Consider the following 13,807-nt stretch of genomic DNA (forward strand, 5'->3'; position numbering starts at 1 on the left):
CAGCCCCTCCCCTCCAGCCCCGCCCTGTCCCGCCAGCCCCGCCTCTCCAGCCCCGCCCCGCCCCTCCAGCCCTGCCCTGCCCCGCCAGCCCCGCCCCGCTCCTCCAGCCCCGCCCCTCCAGCCCTGCCCTGTCCCTCCAGCCCCGCCCCGGCGCCCCTCCAGCCCCGCCTCCATCCCCGCCCCGTCCCTCCAGCCCCGCCCCGGCGCCCCTCCAGCCCCGCCTCCATCCCCGCCCCGTCCCTCCAGCCCCGCCCCGGCGCCCTTCCAGCCCCGCCTCCAGCCCCGCCCCGCCCCTCCAGCCCCGCCCCTCCAGCCCTGCCCTGTCCCGCCAGCCCCGCCCCGCCAGCCCCGCCCCGCCCCCCCAGCCCCGCCGCCAGCCCCGCCCTGTCCCTCCAGCGCCCGCCGCCAGCCCCGCCCCGCTCCTCCAGCCCCGCCCGGATGTCCCGCCAGCCCCGCCCCGCGCCCCGCTCCTCCAGCCCCGCCCCGCCCCGCCAGCCCCGCCCCGCCAGCCCCGCCCTGTCCCGCCAGCTCTCCCACCCCCCCGCCCCGTCAGCCCCGCCCCGCCAGCCCCGCCGTGGGGCGAAGGGGCTTCGCCGCAGCCGCCGCGCTGTGTCCCCGCGCGGCCCCCGTCCACCTCCCTGCGGCCGCCCCCGCCCCTCTCCCTCCCCTCCCCTCTCCCCTCCCCTCCCCCCACGGGCCGCCGAGTTTCTCCAGCGGCGGAATTCCGGCTCGGCACCCGGGACACCCCCGCCCCAGCGCCAGGAGTGCGAGCCCGTCTGCCGCCCACCGGCCCGCGGGCTGGGTGACCGGCCCCCCGCGTCGCCGCGCCGCAGGGCCGGGCCGTTGCTGCGGCAACGCGCGGGCAAACGGGCCGCAGGGCCTCCCGCTGCGGGCGGGCCCGCCTCCCCTCCCCTCCCCTCCCCTCCCAGCGTCTCCCCCGGGCCCAGCCGTTGGGACCCCGTCCCCCCCCGCCCCCTCCCCAGGGTCCCAGTCGGCCCCGTTCAGCTCCACCTTCTCACCTCACTCATCTTGGGACCTGACCCTTTTTGGAAGTTTAAAGTGAACTTACTGTAGGGTAAGTGGGATTTGGGAAGAGGAGCACGTCCTTTAAAAGTTCTGAACTTGCGGGGTCCCCTAAGTCTCGTAGCGCCTGGCTCCTGGCAGGGCCTCATTACGTGGTACCTCGCACAGCTCTCGATCTAGTCCCGGGCACACAGCGGGTGCAATCCGAGTTGCTGCTGTGGCCTCAGAGCAGCCCTGACCGGCTCCGTGGCAGGTGCCTCGAGCACTCCTCCTCCTTCCTCGTCCGGCCGTGCAGGCTCCTTTCTCACAGAGTCCGAAGAGCGCTGAGAAGTCCTGATGGATTTTAGGCTGGGGGCAGTGGGGGAGAAGAGGCTGTAAAGCACTGGAGAGTAAGGTGGAGAACCGTGAATGGAAAGCTCTGGAGAATTAGTCCTAAGGGGCATTTGCGTGCTACAAGTGCATTCATACTCCTGGTCCCACAGCACCAGCCAAGACAGATCTTTTTCGTTTGACCACCAAACAGCTCCAGTATCCAACTGGCCAATAGGGAGGATACAGAGCCTTGGAGGAGGGCTCTGTGAATGGAAAGAAACACCAACAGATTCTGAACCTAAACTGCCCCCCCATCCCTGCTTTGTGCACCCCCCCCCCCAGGCCCAAGGATTCAAGTTACGGCGGGTGTGCAGCTGTTACCCACGTTTCAGCTTCTAGGCCCCGAAAATCTCTCGTGTTTCTAGCTCAAGGAATCACACCATCCTCCACCTAGTTTGCAAGCCAGAAATTTTGGACTCATCCTTCACACCTGCCACTCCCTCTCCTTCCATCTCTAAATAATCATCATGGTCTGTTCATTTTATCTTCAATCTCAACTCCATCTACTTATTTCTGTCCCTGCCGCTGTCACCCTAGACCAAGCTACCGTTATCTCTTGTGGGGTCTCCTGTAGTACCCTCCTAACTGGTCCAAAGATATTCATCCTGTCCTGTTAATATTTTCCATCTGTTCTTTGCACTGCAGCCGAAGTCATCTTTTAAAAATTAAAATTTGAAAAAAAATAAAAAAAATAAAAATTAAAATTTGATTATGATACCTCTCTTCTCCCCCATTTGCTCCCTACTTTAAATCCATCGTTACTTCTCATTGCTCTTCAGATAAAGATGCAACTCATTAACACAGCCTACAGATTGTGTGAGTGTATACTTTAACATCCAGACCAAGATACTTTTGAGAATAAAAGTGCTGTTATTTATCCTGGGACTGTTCCTCGGCATTCTGGGGCAAATGGTTTGTTACTCTCCCAATAAGGCTCTGTGGTACCTTCCTCTTCTCCAGCCCCTGGTTCTCTGGGTTCCAATTACACTGGCTCTTTTTCAGTCTTTTGTCATCATTTTCCCTCCTACTGAGAGCCTTTGCATGTGCTCTTCTTCCTGCCAGGCATGCTCTTCCCTCTTTACAGTCTAGTTAACTCTTGCTCATCCCTCACATCATAGATCAAATGTTTATTCAGGAAAACTGCCTCTGACCAGAGGGACTGTACCCTGAGGGTACAGTCTCTTCTGACACCAGTTCTCTTTCCATGCACTTGTCACAATTGCAATTTTGTCTGTGTGACTGGTACATGGCATGTAGTTAATAAATACTTGAAGGTTGGAATGATCAACATTTCCCACGTCATTAGTTTCTGGAAATACCATGCAGTGGTTAAGAGCACCAACTGCAGAGCTAGACAGATGGATGCTTAGATTTGAATTTCAGCTCCCCCACATTTCCTTATCTGAAACCCGTGGGGCTAGTTGTCTTTTAAAGTTCAGAGTGTTTCTGATTATAGAAAGATAACATGGCATATATATTCCCCGTATCCATTCTAAGTGGGATGTGGGGCAGCACCATGTAATCAAACACATTGATTTTCTTTAGTGAGATGATGTCACTCTAAGTGGAATAAAGGCTATACATAGTTTTGCATTGGTTTAGGTCAGGTTTTGCCAACAAATGACTTGCTCCAAATTGATGAGAATACTTTGGATTTTAGCATTTCAGATAAAGGCTTGTGAGTCTGTCCCAGTATAATCTGGAGTCAATCACTTAGTATCCCTGTGCCTCAGATTCCTTAGCTATAACCTGGAGAGAGTTAGAGCATCTACTGATCTCACAGGTTCAGGTTCCATTCGTGCTGTTGTGAGGAGTAAATGTGTTAACACAAGTTGATCCTTGAACAATGTGGGGTTTAGAGGCGGCAATCCCCCATGCAGTCAAAAATCCATGTATATCTTTTGACTCCCCTGAACTTAACTATTAATAGCCTGCAGTTGACCTGAAGCCTTACTGATAACATAAACAACACGTATTTTGTATGCTAGATGTACTGTATTTTTATAATAAAGCAAGCTGGAGAAAAAATGTTATTAATAAAATCATAAGGAGAGAAAATAAATTTATAGTACTATACTTATTGGAAAAAATCCATGCATAGGTGGACCTGCACAGCTCAAACCGGTGTTCTTCAAGGATCAACTGTACATGCTAACTGCTTAGAACAGTGAATGGTCTTTAGTGCTATAGCAAGGTCAACTCTTATATAATTTTTTTTAAAATTTTTTTTTGATTTATTTATTTATGATAGTCACAGAGAGAGAGAGAGAGAGAGAGAGAGAGAGAGAGGCAGAGACATAGGCAGAGGGAGAAGCAGGCTCCATGCACCGGGAGCCCGATATGGGATTCGATCCCGGGTCTCCAGGATCGCGCCCTGAGCCAAAGGCAGGCGCCAAACCGCTGCGCCACCCAGGGATCCCAACTCTTATATAATTTTTATTGACTTCATTATAATCTGCATTGTTCATGAACCATTATTTATTTATTTATGACAATTTACTTATTGTTATATATATATATTTCAGGTATAAAAATGAAGAGAAAGTCTAATTAAATCTTTTTTTTTTAAGATTTTATTTATTTGAGAGAGTCAGAGCACAAGCAGGGGGAGGGGAAGGGGGAGAGGGAGAAGCAGGCTCCCCTCTGAGCAGGGAGCCCCGATGGATGGATGCAGGGCTCTATCTCAGGACCCTGGGATCAAGACCTGAGCTGAAAGCAGATGCTTAACTGACCGAGCCTCCCAGGTGACCCATATTTAAATCTTTTGACTAGATTTTTTGATAACTGAAGATCGGTTCCTAACATGCAATTAGAGTCAAAGTGCAGAATCATTGTGACTGCTCTTGAAACATACGGTTGCCCTCAGAAAGATTATACCGATTCACCATCCCGTCATCAGTTTTATGATTACCTGTGTTAGCATTATTGTTTTTAAAAATCTTTGCTAGGGATCCCTAGGTGGCGCAGCGGTTTGGCGCCTGCCTTTGGCCCAGGGCGCGATCCTGGAGACCTAGGATCGAATCCCACATCGGGCTCCCGGTGCATGGAGCCTGCTTCTCCCTCTATGTCTCTGTGCCTCTCTCTCTCTCTCTCTCTCTGTGACTATCATAAATAAATAAAAATTTAAAAAAAAAATAAAATAAAAATCTTTGCTAATTTCACGGAAAAAAAAAAAGAGTACCTACTTATTTTAACTCACATCTTTCATTATTGATGTTTCCAAGCATTAAAAAATCTTGTTGGTTATCAGCTATTTCCTTTCTGTGAATTATCTGCACAAACCCTATGATGGCTTTTATACTGGAATCTCAGGGTTTTTTAAAATCAGTTGTTTGTGTAGTTTCTGCCTCCCTCGAGCCTGGACAGGAATCAGTATGCTGGGCTTTGGCTAGAATTAGTTGGCTAGGTCTCCCCAGAGTCTGGGGCCAGTTGTTACTTACCTGTGAACTATGGAGCAACGTGGAAAGCAGTGTTTCAGAGGCTCTGTCCTGGGGAAAATCTGAAACCAAGACCAGGCTGCCCGTATGTGTATCTGAACCTTTGGTCTAATAGGACTTGGAAGAAAGAGGGCAGGAGGTAGGAGGCAAATGACCAAGGCAGAAGAAGGAGGCAGAGTGATTCTGAAAGCTGGGAGGGAGAAGCTGTAATCTTCTTTTTGTAGGGACCGTGCAATTTCTTATGAGGCTGAGGGAAGGAACACTGAGGGTACTGTCTTGGCCAGACATGCATTTGTGTGGATTCTTGATAGAGTAAGGATATTAACCCTTGCTTGTCATATGAGGACATCCCCTCCCCGACAATTGCCATTTTATTTGATTTATGATGGTTTTTGATTTCTAGAAATGTCAAAAAAAGTGTTGTCGACCTATTAATCTTTTCCTTTTTGATTCATTGCTTTTGTGCTTTGAAAGTCCTTTCCATGCAGAGACCAAATAACTCTCTGCATTTTCTTAAAAAATGCTAGTTTGTGATATCAGCGTATCAAGGAAGAATCAATGCAAGTAAGTAAAATAGAGTTGAGTGTGTGATTTCCAACCAATACCTACCTAGAGGATACTGATACAAAGGAAGATACTCATGTCATCTTCATGTCTCCTTGAAGAAGAGCTTACACAGCTCCAGGTGAGCTGAGGAAGACTTTTTCTGATGGGATCTGTCACACATTGTGAACTTAGAGAATCATATCCTAGATACTTTTAGAAGTGTTCTGAAAGAAAGTGTGATCTCTGAAGATTCTTTCTACTTCTTTTGTCCTATATGTGATCCAATATTTCAAGCACTTATAGTTATTAGATGCTGAGAAATAATTTCCCTGTTTTTAAAAGAGGCTTAAAAAAAGGGAAAATGTCATGTAAAACTAATTGCTGACCTTCGTGGTGCTGGTAAATTAGTATGTTTTAAGATGTGTTTCAGAAAGAATTTTCCTTCCTGCTGAGCTTCAGTACGGATTAGTGAGGCAAATTGTGGCTTGCTTGGATCTGTTTTAGGGTTCCAGAATATGAAGAGTGGACAACTTATTGTTACACCTTATTGATACATCTTTCCTTAATTTATTAACGAAAATAAACCAGAGAGTATGAGAAACTAATCACCTCACAAAAACTCCTGCAATTTTTCCCATCTGAAATTATTTCAGAGTTTATAAGGTGAGGGGCAGCAACTTTTATAACTAATCAGAATATCTTTTCTACTTACAGTGAACTGGTTATCTTTCTTAATAACCATTGATGTGTCGGACAGTGAACTGATTATCTTTCTTTTTTTTAATTTTTATTTATTTATGATAGTCACACACACAGAGAGAGAAAGAGAGGCAGAGACACAGGCAGAGGGAGAAGCAGGCTCCATTCACCGGGAGCCCGACGTGGGATTCGATCCCGGGTCTCCAGGATTGCGCCCTGGGCCAAAGGCAGGCACCAAACCGCTGTGCCACCCAGGGATCCCCTGATTATCTTTCTTAATAGCCATTGATGTGTCAGTTTGAGTATCAGTGAGAATGTGGTATGACATGAGAAATAGAAAGCAAAAATAAGCAGCTTTGTATTGATGAAGATAAGTTAATTTAGAAATACTTTTACCATTTACCTTACTTTCTGATCTAGACTATTTGGTAAACATTACTAAGTCTTATAATAAAACGTTCATTCAACGGTATTTATTGGGTGTGTATGACGTTCCAGGCACAGTTCTGGAATATTGCACTATATTTTCACTTTTACATAGTGTGTGTACAAAGTTTGCTTGTGATTCAATATTCCTCAGATGAGCTGTGCTTATTTGGAAAAATTGGCCATTTGGACTCACACCTATTCATTCAGGGAATCTAGGAAAAGCCTTATAGAAAATGTTCATCCCCTCTGTGAGGTGGCGATGCTGGTAATTGAAAGGGCTACTGTGTTCCATGGTTGATACCACAGTGGAATGGTCATCTGTGGCAACAGAGCTTGCCGGGAGAGACTCCGTTTACCGTTTACCAAAGGCAGTGCATCTGAGGCTTGGGTTCTTCTACCTGAATTCTTTCAAGTCTGTTTGCTGTTAGCAGATCTAACATAGAGGCTCTTCTATCTGCTCGAGGGAGCTCAGCTTGCAACCAGCTGAGATATTGGGAAGAAAGCAAATATTTATCCTTGGACGTTTTTCGCAGAAACCAAATTAATTTTTCCTCTCAGCCTTCTTTATGTTGGTGTTCAGTTTATGGCAATAAAATTCAAATGTTTTTCATATTTGTTATTATGAAAATAAACACCAATGTGCAGCAGTGATTTTCAAGTTAACTTAATTGCTTCTCTGTTTTATCTCTTTGATGGTACATATGTTATAGTGTGTACACTTAGCTCATTTTTATAGTTGTGCCTTTTTTATTGAGATATAATTAACATACTATAAAATTCACCCCTTTACAGTGTACAGTCAAGTGTTGTGTGTATCACTAGGGTTTGCAGCCATCACCACTATCTAATTCCAGACTGTTTCATCACCTAAAAAGAGAAATCCCACATCCACTAGTGGTCAGCCCCCATTCTTCCTCCCCAGCACCTGGCAAACACTAATCTAATTTTTCCTCTCTAGTTTGCCTATTGCTCAAATGGAATCATATGATATGTGGCCTTTTGCATTTGGCTTCTTTCACATAACACAGTGTTTTTCAGAATCATTTCTGTTGTAGTACAAGTCGGTACTTCATTTCTTTATTTACTTGTTTATCTTTTTAGTGGGGGGGGGGCAAGCAGGGGAGAGAGGCAGAGGGAGAGAGAGAATCCCAAGCAAGCCTCCATGTTCTGCCTAGAGCCTGATGTGGGGCTCAATCCCACAACCCTGAGAACATGACCCGAGCCAATATTAAGAGTCGAACACGTGACCTATTGAGCTACTCAGGCACCCCTTCATTCCCTTTTATATGACTGAGTACAATTCCATTGTATAGATGTACCACATTTTGTTTATACATTCATCTGTAGATGGCCATTTGGGTTGTTTCAGTTTTTGGCCATCATGAATAAAGCTGCTGTGAATATTTACATACGAGTTTTTGTGTGAACATGTTTTCATTTCTCTTGAGTATATATACCTGAAAGTAAAATTGCTCATCGTATAATGCCTCTGTTTAACTTTTTGAAGAGTGCCAAGGTGTTTTCCAAAGTAGTTGCACCATTTTGCATTCTTGCCGGCAGTGTGTAAGGGTTCTCATGTCTCCATATCATCACCAGTGCTTGTTTATTGTCTTTTTTTTTTTTTTCAAGATTTTTAAGTTTATTTGACAGAGCATGAGTAGGGGAGCAGCAGGCAGAGGGAGAGGGAGAAGCAGGCTCCCCGCTGAGCAGGGAGCCCCATGCAGGGCTCCATCCCAGACCTCTGGGATCATGACCTGAGCCGAAGGCAGTTGCTTAGCCAGCTGAGCCATAGGCACTCCAATTGTGTCTTTTTGATTATAGCCATCCAGTAGGCGTGAAGAGGTACTTCATTATAGTTTTGATTTGTGTTTTCCTGATGACTAATGATGTTGAACATCTTTCCATGTGTTTGTTGCCATTAGTATATCTTCTTTGAAGAGATATCTATTTAAATCCTTTGCTTAAAAAAATAAAGAAATCCTTTGTTTATTTTTTATTTGGATTGTCATTTTACTGTTGAGTTGTGTTTTTTACATATTCTGGATACTAGACCCTTATTAGATAGATGTTTTACAAATATGACATTATGTATATAGTCTTTTATATTCTTCGTAGTAGCCTTTGAGGAACAAAAGTTTTTAATTTTATCAAGTCTAGTATATCTGTTTTTTCTTTGGTTGCTTAGTTTTAGATGTCATATCTAAAAAACTAATGCCCAACTCAAGGTCACAAAGATTTACCTGTATGTTTTCTTTTAAGAGCTTTGCAATTTTAGCTCTTACATTTAGGTCTTTGATTCATTTTGAGGTAATTTTTGTATATATGTGAGGTAGGTGTCCAAATCTATTCTTCTGTGTGTGGCTATCCAGTTGTCCCAGCACTGTTTGTTGTACATCCCACTTTTTTTGAGTCAACTTGTGAGTCATGTTTTGGGGAAACAAAATTTGGGTGATTTCTTGTCATCTCAATTAGGTGACACATTCTACACATTGGACATTTGAGGCAAAGGAACATCTGTATTGCTAGCTAGGAAGTAGGACTTTAGCCCCACATTTCTATGTAGGCTTATCATTTGGTGAGTTGGTTTGCAGAAGATGTAATAAGCTTCAGGGCTTCTTCCCTCTCTAATCTACCTTCAGGCCTCTAAGTGGACCTATGTGGCTGCTTCTTTGCCATATTTTTCCCTGAATCATAACCTGATTCCCATTTGCGCTTCTGGGGAAAAGAGAAGAGTCAAGGAGAAGTTGCTTCCTCCCTTCTTTGGAAAGGCCCTACAGTTGTCCTTCCAGCCTCATGGGAGAAACAGAAAGGCCATGTGAACTTTTCTTCAAAGAAAGGAGGTGATCCTCAAGGGAAGACAGAGTTTGTCACCTCTTTGTGCCTCCTCTTGCAAGCTCCTCTCTCTGGAATTATGACCTAATTGAGCATTGGCTGATTTCAGAACTCCTTTTCCTTGAAACAGAATGATAAGGAAGATAGGTTTGTGTTCCTCCCAGAGATTCAAGTGGTACTGTGGAAAAAGCTTAGGCTTGGGGTCATGCTCACCTGAGTTCAAATTTTGGTTCTGCATCTCAAACTTGGGTTTCTTTATTTATAAAATGGGGTCTATAATCCCAATTTCCCAGGATGATTATGAAAAACAAATAGAATATCATATGTAAAATACCTAACAAATTGGTAGCCCTCAAGTAAATACTAGTTTCCCTTCTCTCTTTTCCAAAATTTCTGGGAAATATCTGTATTAATACAGTTTTTTTTTAAAAACTCCATAGAATCTTAGAGTTGGAAGGGGCCTTCATACTTGTGACTATAACACTTTGTTAAACCTGTCAGAGCTCTTTTCATGTTTATTGATTTGTTCACTTAGCATTGATTACTTGCTGTATTTCAGACATTATTGTCTATGTGTCTGTCATCAGTCAGTGGAGGAGAAATGACAGACACACATGACACAAGCCTGATACATGGTTGTCACTTCATTCATCCTCACTTCTCTCATTTGATTCATTCACTTATGAAATGATGAGCCAGACACTATCGTAGATTCTCGGAATGCAAGAGAGCTTCCTTGTGGGGGGAAGTAAACCAAGAAATTACAATATCCTGTGGGAGGTATTCTGAGAGGCACATGGGTAGTTGCTATGGGAGTTGGAGGAGAGCGCTCCCCAGTATGCTTAGGGGGTCAGGGAAGGATGAGCAAAAGGGGAAAGGAGTCTGAGGCAGGAGGATAGCAGACCCAAAGCCTCAGGGATGGGAAAGAGTATTCTTTGAGGAGGTTGATACCGAGGGAAATAATCAGACAATAACTAGATAGGATAGTAGTGCTCAGCTTACAAAGAGCCTGTTATACTGGGCTGAGATTTGAGTCCGTTTTGATGGAGAAAACAGAAGCACAATTTGTAATTAAGAATTAACATCTGTCTTAGCTTTATTCTTATTCTAAGCCTAGCTTTAAAAAAATCTTTTCTTTATCCTTTGTTTTAGCATTTTCCCCAAGCATCTGCTATTTTAGGCTTTTGCCTTGGTGATTCTCTTCGTATAAATATCTGGCCACTTTTTTAATCATCCTGGGTTACTAGCTTACCTACTTTGGGGTTATAGCTCATGGAGAGCTCCCTCTGTGTCTGTATACTTTCTCTGGAAGAGTCTATTTCCTGTTTGCCCCAGGACTCAGTCAGTAATAGGAAAGACCCATCACGTTGGCTGCGACCTGGTAGAGAGAGGGCTGTTGGAGGAGGGCCAGGTTTATGGGGAAGGCTCTTGAACCAGAGGTACTGTCAGCTGGCGTTTCTGATGTCGGCAGAGCTGTAGCCTCTCTCCTGTTCTCCCATTGTCACTGATGGACTGACTGCTCCGGAGCTTTGTCTCTTGGGTCTCTTTTGCTTTGCCTTGAGGGATTGAGGAGTGGCCCCAACGCTCAGGAATCTTAGCATTGTTAGTGGCAGCCATCCTCCACACATCCAAACACCTATCCCCTCAAGACACAGTCTAAGCTGGCTTTTCCAACATGAGAGACCCTGTCTGAATTTCCAGAGATCACTTATGTAGGACTTTGTTCAGAGGTCTTCCCTACATTATAAATCATTGAAGAAACTGGCCTTGGAAAGATTGGTTAGGGGTGGGAAGGGAGAAGGGAGGGTATGCTAACTTTTCAAATCTCAGAAAGGTTGTTTAAGTATCGTGAACAAGGTGCCAGATTTTGGTCTAGAATTCTGGCACTACCTCTTACTAGCTTTGTTTTTTTAATCTAAATTCTTTTGAGCCTAAAATAATGCTACGATTTAATAAATGTAGCAGGCACTGCCTCTACTGATTAGATCTGGATTCTTGAGGCAGATTGAGTGGCAGCATTTTAGCATTTTGAGCTCAGCCACTAGTGAATTGAAGTTGTAATAGCTGTATTTATTATACCCAGAATTGAATGAGTTATTAATAAACCATTCCTTAGCCCCATATTATCTCTGTTTTACAGACTAATTTTTTTTTCAATAGGATTTCCTTAATTATATCAAATGTTTCATTCCTAGAATACTTAACACGTCTGATTGGTATAATCTCCAGGGAAACTAGATGGTCTTAATTACATCTAGTGTTTTGATTTCATTTGATTCTTTAGATGAGATTAAAAGTAATTTATTTTAAAGGCTATGACTACTCTCTGTGTACCTATGTTTATTGCAGATTTAGAAAGCTTTGGCCATATTACATTAGCATTGCCAGTATATCAGATAATTTAGGTTGTGGACTAGTATATAGGGTAGTTAACTTCTTTCAGAACAATAAGCTTGATGACACTATTTTTTTCACTACCCTTCTCCCACTTTTCTCATCACTGTCTTTGGATAGCGTGGATTTATATTTTCTATTCATTTAGCCATTTCCCTAGTTTATGTCAAGACTTGCTCCCGAGGGAGTAGAGGGTTCTTGGGTTTGACTCTTTCTGAAACATCTATTTCCTAGTGAATAAATTTGGTAATAATTTGTAGAGTATGGCTTTTAGTTCTAGATGCCATGTTTCACCTAGAGGAAGGTGAGGGTCTGAGGTGGTTCATATCTTTACATGATATGAAGGGCAGTTGAGGATATTGGAAATATAGAAAAGATGGCTTGCCTCTAAGAAACATGATCAAAGGGACATGTGCTTTTTTTCTTCCTATCTAGAAGACTGAGACCTATTAAACAGGGACAAAACATATCTGTAGGAAAGACAGACCAGGAATGATATGTAGGAATATTTATATGGAAACCATTTTGGCTCAATATGAGGAAAAGCATTCCATTATGGGTGTTCGATGAAATGAGCTTTTTGGGGACAAGTAAAGCATGGGTTCCGTGTTGTTGGAAAACTTTTAACAGTGTCCATAATCAGCATACATCAGATTTTCCATGGAAAAGAAAATTCCATGTACCAGATATCCTTTGGTGTTCTTTCTAATTCCTGGATTCTGTGGTTGCTTCCCTACTCCTTATACTATAATGTGGCTCCTTCATTCTAGGTTTTGCTTTACTGGTTTATGTGGTTGTGTTTATATTCCTGAACAACCACAGCACAGAAGGCTATGTGTGGTGGGTAAAAACTGCCTGATATGAAACCTTTCTGTAGATAATTCACAAAGTGAACACATACCATGTGCACATGTATACTTATACACATAAGCATGTATATGTATAATGGAGAGTTATTATACTTTCAGGGTTTTGTCTTATGTTTCTGTTGTTATAAAATATCATGTGGCTTTAAATACTTCTGAGTCTCATAAGAATTTTTTTTATTTGACATTGATTTTAAAGAATATAGCTCTGTTAAGTTTTCAAAATAGAAGCAACAAAGAGCCTTTGTGGGAGTAGGAATTAAAAACTGGTGATTTTATTGTGAGACCATTTGAGAAAGATCTATAAATAAAATAGTATAGACATTCAATTAGTGTGCTAGAAATGTAAGAATAGGAAGTGAGAATACTACAGTCATTTTGGAAAATTGTGTTTTTAGACTCACTTATTAATTGGATTGTTGAGTGCAGTATTAGTGGTTTCAAAGGGCACCACAATTCATTACAGTTCTGACCTGGGGTAATAAATATAAAGATAAAATGAAATCCATTTTCCTTAAGAACTACTGGTTTTATGAAATGATTAAATCTGATTTTAAAATAAAGCATTAAGTGCAAACCACTAAGAGTTCAAAAAATACTTATGGGTCCCATGAAAGAAGATTTAGTGCATTTAGCTTTCAAACACTTTGCTCATTGTAGATGAAATGCCCTTAAGTTGATGCAAGTTATCTTGCCAATAAATTAATAAACTATGAGAAGATACATATTTTCTCTTTGGAATGGGCCCATTCGCTGGGGACAGATGGTTCTCTTTCAGACTACATTTTCTTCTGAAGTGGTAAGGCATTAGAGAAGTCTGCTTTCTGCAGTAACTTAAGCTCATTGTGAGTGCTATTAAAGCTTTGACTTGATATTGTGCAAAAGGAAGTCATAATGTCATAATACTGGGAGAATCTACCCACTCAGAAAGATTTACATTTTAAAAAAGATTTTATTTATTTGAGAGAGAGAGAGAGGGAGGGAGAGCATGAGTGAGAAGAGAGGCAGAAGGAGAAGCCGGCTCCCTGCTGCTTCCAACTCAGAACTTGATCCCAGGACCCTGAGATCATGACCTGACCTGAAGCAGACACTTAACCAACTGAGCCACCCAGGAGCCCCAAAGACTTACATTTTATAGGACTTTTATAATTCTTTTAATATTTTATTAATGTATCTGAGAGAGAGTGCTTGAGCAGTGGGGAGGGGCAG

The 13,807-nt window shown here is 43.2% G+C and overlaps 1 protein-coding gene across 4 annotated transcripts in view; it reads left to right on the forward strand.

Annotated features, from left to right (window-relative positions):
• Positions 1–689: 689 nt before the first annotated feature.
• Positions 690–13,807, forward strand: part of STK33 (serine/threonine kinase 33) — a 147,430-nt gene continuing 134,312 nt past the window's right edge. For all 4 annotated transcript variants that reach the window (XM_055317836.1, XM_055317839.1, XM_055317837.1 and 1 more), the window contains exon 1: positions 690–1,075. The gene's annotated coding sequence lies outside the window, so the exon portion shown is untranslated. The remainder of the gene's footprint in view (positions 1,076–13,807) is intronic.

This window comes from Nyctereutes procyonoides, unplaced genomic scaffold, assembly GCF_905146905.1.
Source record: "Nyctereutes procyonoides isolate TBG_1078 unplaced genomic scaffold, NYPRO_anot_genome, whole genome shotgun sequence".
Taxonomy (NCBI): Eukaryota; Metazoa; Chordata; class Mammalia; order Carnivora; family Canidae; genus Nyctereutes; species Nyctereutes procyonoides.